The following is a 6,397-nucleotide window of genomic DNA, read 5'->3' as shown; positions in this document are numbered from 1 at the left end:
AACTGATGTTCTTAAACCCTGCTGACTGCCATTGGCGATTGCCAAATAAACGGATCATAAGATGTAACAAAATAGATCTTATTATTAATTTATTACCAAACAGAAAACAATAAACTTGCGGAAAAGATTGTATACCGCAAACATGAGGTGCAAAAATTTGTACACCATATCCGGATTTCGACAATTAATGTCTCTTCAGTGGTGTTAGGAATCGAAACGGTATTTGGAAGGCCATATAATTTACCTCAATTTAGGATAGACTCTTAAATTTTGAAAGAGTCAAAATAGGATGAACGGATCATATAAACCCGAAGGCAAATATAATACAAGCCCAAACGAAAAAATATAAACAAGTCTAAATTGAAAACAACGTTCAAACCTATGATTGCGTTGGATAAAAACCACAATTTTTATACGTGTGCATGCAAAACAAATTTCTTGGTAGAGGGGTCTAAATACAGCACAAACAACATTTTCCAAAAGACCAAATGAGTGAAAAAATATATTTTAACTAAACGCATTTGACTAGCAGGTCGAACAACTGATGTTCTTAAACCCAGCTGCTGACTGCCATTGGCGATTGCCAAATAAACGGATCACAAAATGTAACAAAATAGATCTAATTATTAATTTATTACCAAACAGAAAACAATAAACTTGCGGAAAAGATTGTATACCACAAACATGAGGAGCAAAAATGTGTACACCATATCCGGATTCCGACAATTAATGTCTCTTCAGTGATGTTAGGAATCGAAACGGTATTTGGAAGGCCATATAATTTACCTCAATTTAGGATAGACTCTTAAATTTTGAAAGAGTCAAAATAGGATGAACGGATCATATAAACCCGAAGGCAAATATAATACAAGCCCAAACGAAAAAATATAAACAGGTCTAAATTGAAAACAACGTTCAAACCTATGATTGCGTTGGATAAAAACCGCAATTTTTATACGTGTGCATGCAAAACAAATTTCTTGGTAGAGGGGTCTAAATACAGCACAAACAACATTTTCCAAAAGACCAAATGAGTGAAAAAGTATATTTTAACAAAACGCATTTGACTAGCAGGTCGAACAACTGATGTTCTTAAACCCTGCTGACTGCCATTGGCGATTGCCAAATAAACGGATCATAAGATGTAACAAAATAGATCTTATTATTAATTTATTACCAAACAGAAAACAATAAACTTGCGGAAAAGATTGTATACCGCAAACATGAGGTGCAAAAATTTGTACACCATATCCGGATTTCGACAATTAATGTCTCTTCAGTGGTGTTAGGAATCGAAACGGTATTTGGAAGGCCATATAATTTACCTCAATTTAGGATAGACTCTTAAATTTTGAAAGAGTCAAAATAGGATGAACGGATCATATAAACCCGAAGGCAAATATAATACAAGCCCAAACGAAAAAATATAAACAAGTCTAAATTGAAAACAACGTTCAAACCTATGATTGCGTTGGATAAAAACCACAATTTTTATACGTGTGCATGCAAAACAAATTTCTTGATAGAGGGGTCTAAATACAGCACAAACAACATTTTCCAAAAGACCAAATGAGTGAAAAAATATATTTTAACAAAACGCATTTGACTAGCAGGTCCAACAACTGATGTTCTTTAACCCTGCTGACTGCCATTGGCGATTGCCAAATAAACGGATCACAAGATGTAACAAAATAGATCTTATTATTAATTTATTACCAAACAGAAAACAATAAACTTGCGGAAAAGAGGGTATACCGCAAACATGAGGTGCAAATATTTGTACACCATATCCGGATTTCGACAATTAATGTCTCTTCAGTGATGTTAGGAATCGAAACGGTATTTGGAAGGCCATATAATTTACCTCAATTTAGGATAGACTCTTAAATTTTGAAAGAGTCAAAATAGGATGAACGGATCATATAAACCCGAAGGCAAATATAATACAAGTCCAAACGAAAAATAATAAACAAGTCTAAATTGAAAACAACGTTCAAACCTATGATTGCGTTGGATAAAAACCGCAATTTTTATACGTGTGCATGCAAAACAAATTTCTTGGTAGAGGGGTCTAAATACAGCACAAACAACATTTTCCAAAAGACCAAATGAGTGAAAAAATATATTTTAACAAAACGCATTTGACTAGCAGGTCCAACAACTGATGTTCTTAAACCCTGCTGACTGCCATTGGCGATTGCCAAATAAACGGATCACAAGATGTAACAAAATAGATCTTATTATTAATTTATTACCAAACAGAAAACAATAAACTTGCGGAAAAGATTGTATACCGCAAACATGAGGTGCAAAAATTTGTACACCATATCCGGATTTCGACAATTAATGTCTCTTCAGTGGTGTTAGGAATCGAAACGGTATTTGGAAGGCCATATAATTTACCTCAATTTAGGATAGACTCTTAAATTTTGAAAGAGTCAAAATAGGATGAACGGATCATATAAACCCGAAGGCAAATATAATACAAGCCCAAACGAAAAAAAAATAAACAAGTCTAAATTGAAAAAAAACGTTCAAACCTATGATTGCGTTGGATAAAAACCACAATTTTTATACGTGTGCATGCAAAACAAATTTCTTGGTAGAGGGGTCTAAATACAGCACAAACAACATTTTCCAAAAGACCAAATGAGTGAAAAAATATATTTTAACAAAACGCATTTGACTAGCAGGTCCAACAACTGATGTTCTTAAACCCTGCTGACTGCCATTGGCGATTGCCAAATAAACGGATCACAAGATGTAACAAAATAGATCTTATTATTAATTTATTACCAAACAGAAAACAATACACTTGCGGAAAAGAGGGTATACCGCAAACATGAGGTGCAAAAATTTGTACACCATATCCGGATTTTGACAATTAATGTCTCTTCAGTGATGTTAGGAATCGAAACGGTATTTGGAAGGCCATATAATTTACCTCAATTTAGGATAGACTCTTAAATTTTGAAAGAGTCAAAATAGGATGAACGGATCATATAAACCCGAAGGCAAACATAATACAAGTCCAAACGAAAAATAATAAACAAGTCTAAATTGAAAACAACGTTCAAACCTATGATTGCGTTGGATAAAAACCGCAATTTTTATACGTGTGCATGCAAAACAAATTTCTTGGTAGAGGGGTCTAAATACAGCACAAACAACATTTTCCAAAAGACCAAATGAGTGAAAAAATATATTTTAACAAAACGCATTTGACTAGCAGGTCCAACAACTGATGTTCTTAAACCCTGCTGACTGCCATTGGCGATTGCCAAAGAAACGGATCACAAGATGTAACAAAATAGATCTTATTATTAATTTATTACCAAACAGAAAACAATAAACTTGCGGAAAAGATTGTATACCGCAAACATGAGGTGCAAAAATTTGTACACCATATCCGGATTTCGACAATTAATGTCTCTTCAGTGGTGTTAGGAATCGAAACGGTATTTGGAAGGCCATATAATTTACCTCAATTTAGGATAGACTCTTAAATTTTGAAAGAGTCAAAATAGGATGAACGGATCATATAAACCCGAAGGCAAATATAATACAAGCCCAAACGAAAAAAAAAATAAACAAGTCTAAATTGAAAAAAAACGTTCAAACCTATGATTGCGTTGGATAAAAACCACAATTTTTATACGTGTGCATGCAAAACAAATTTCTTGGTAGAGGGGTCTAAATACAGCACAAACAACATTTTCCAAAAGACCAAATGAGTGAAAAAATATATTTTAACAAAACGCATTTGACTAGCAGGTCCAACAACTGATGTTCTTAAACCCTGCTGACTGCCATTGGCGATTGCCAAATAAACGGATCACAAGATGTAACAAAATAGATCTTATTATTAATTTATTACCAAACAGAAAACAATAAACTTGCGGAAAAGAGGGTATACCGCAAACATGAGGTGCAAAAATGTGTACACCATATCCGGATTTTGACAATTAATGTCTCTTCAGTGATGTTAGGAATCGAAACGGTATTTGGAAGGCCATATAATTTACCTCAATTTAGGATAGACTCTTAAATTTTGAAAGAGTCAAAATAGGATGAACGGATCATATAAACCCGAAGGCAAATATATTACAAGTCCAAACGAAAAAATATAAACAAGTCTAAATTGAAAACAACGTTCAAACCTATGATTGCGTTGGATAAAAACCGCAATTTTTATACGTGTGCAGCCATGCAAAACAAATTTCTTGGTAGAGGGGTCTAAATACAGCACAAACAACATTTTCCAAAAGTCAAATGCGTTGTTTTCAATTTAGACTTGTCTATATATATATATATATATATATTAAATGATATAACAATTCTAAAGCTACCGATACAACTACAGGGTTTTACGATTGCATGTATTTGCCATAAATTAGCACGTTTCATAATGTTTTACTAAAATAATAAATGATGCCTGACACTGTCGGGTCTGTTTCGTACCGTAACAATGCCAGGCCTGCTTCGTACTTTGATACTGCCTGGTCTGTTTAAAACTTAAAACTTTAAGTAGATGCATATTTGGAATGGAGTTGAAATTATTTTGATGATCAAGCAATCTGTATAACATTGTTCAACCTTTCGCTATCCCGTGAAAATGCAAGTCAGAAAAATTGACATGATACTAAAACTATCAAACATTGTAGATCGAGTTAACGAGTTAACTTAGTTAAAGAAGTATATTATATTACTGCCGACCGTATTTTGCATGTCAGTTAATCTCTTCAATTACAATTTCAAATATAGTTTTAACTACTATCTATGAATGTAACGACAATTTTATATGCATACACAAGAAAGAAAATAAACAATTTATGAAACAGAAACAAACAATATTTGATAACAAAATAACCCAGTTTATCACCACCTTCAAAACAACCTTCAATGGTTAAAATAAAAAACTGCTTACATATATTGATTACATGTTGTGTATTTTCAAAAACTCAAAATTTGATGCAAATAATATAAAATAGCATAATGAATTTTATTTATTTCCAGAAAAAAAGATTTTGTCATTTATTAAATATATATTCATATTTATAGTATCGTTATTTCTATCTGCTCAGTAAGTCTTGATGGAATTTCAATCATCACAAAGAAAAACAACAACAACAAAAACAACTTAAGCAGAATTGTATTTGAAATTCATCTCCCTCCTTTTAAAACACTATCACAATGTAGTTTTAAAGAAGTGATCTAGACAAAACATCATTTGAACATTTTTGCATTTTGACAATTAGAGATATACTAGTATATATGAATCAAAACAGATCGTAAAGGGACTACTGACTATTAGTCCATAGTGATATCATATTTAAAGTCAAAATGTGGTATTGGTACGATTATAATGTAACATTTTTCTTTTAATAGCCAGGTTATAAGTTTAAGATAATTGGTTGCAACTCCTTTAGACAAAATTGTCCTTTTCGGGTTTTTGGCTGTTCTGTTTCGGTCATTTTTTTCGTACTCTTTGATGTTTGATATTTTTAGCTTTTGATACTTGTGATCTCGAGCGTCACTTAATTTATATGTAATCATAAAAACACGCATTATGTGCTCTGGTAAATAGTATCATACGTATATTCCATCCATAAGAAGTAAACTTAAGCATATAAATTACAATGTGCACACATTTAGCTAGTATGAATTATTTATTTGAATAATTATACAGGCATTTTATCTTTAAAGTTTTTTAAAGGCTGTCACTATGACTTGAGTTAAAGAAAAGCACAACAACGGCTACTCCTTTGTTTTTGATGTTGGCAAGTGTGTGAGTGGATCTTATGTAATAAATTAGTACAACCAATCCTTCTTTTCCTTAAAAAGGAAGCTATTGTTTTAATCTCGTTTTTTAATCTTCTGGTCTTATGTCAAAGTATATAAAATTCAGCAATTCATCTAAAGATCTGATTTCATACGACTGAGGTGCTCGAACTTCCTTAAGGTTTTTACCTTTCAAGCTTTCCCCAACTAGATATTCTTTGCCTATTTTACTTTGTGCCCATTTAATTATTTTATCCATTGTTGGTGTTTCTACACTAACGATTTCTGCTATACCTTTCATAACAACAAGACCAAATGGAATGTCCTCTGTTATGTACCGATATTCAAAATCTGGAACATATCCATTTTCTACAGCGTTCATTGGATGTACAAATTGAGAATATGATTGATTTGTTCTCATACACGTCATCACTGAACTATCATCTGATATTTGTTTATAGTAACGCTGTTTAAACCAATCATGTATATGAATTACGTCAGTCATATCCATATCCTTTTTCAGGTCTGATATCCTCTTTGCTGTTGCCACTAATTCATCACTTAAGTTTGACATGATATCAGCTTGTTCCTCACTTACTGTTGTAAAATATGAAGG

This window comes from Mytilus californianus, unplaced genomic scaffold, assembly GCF_021869535.1.
Source record: "Mytilus californianus isolate M0D057914Y unplaced genomic scaffold, xbMytCali1.0.p SCAF_8, whole genome shotgun sequence".
In the NCBI taxonomy this organism is placed as follows: Eukaryota; Metazoa; Mollusca; class Bivalvia; order Mytilida; family Mytilidae; genus Mytilus; species Mytilus californianus.
This window is presented reverse-complemented; position numbering follows the sequence as displayed.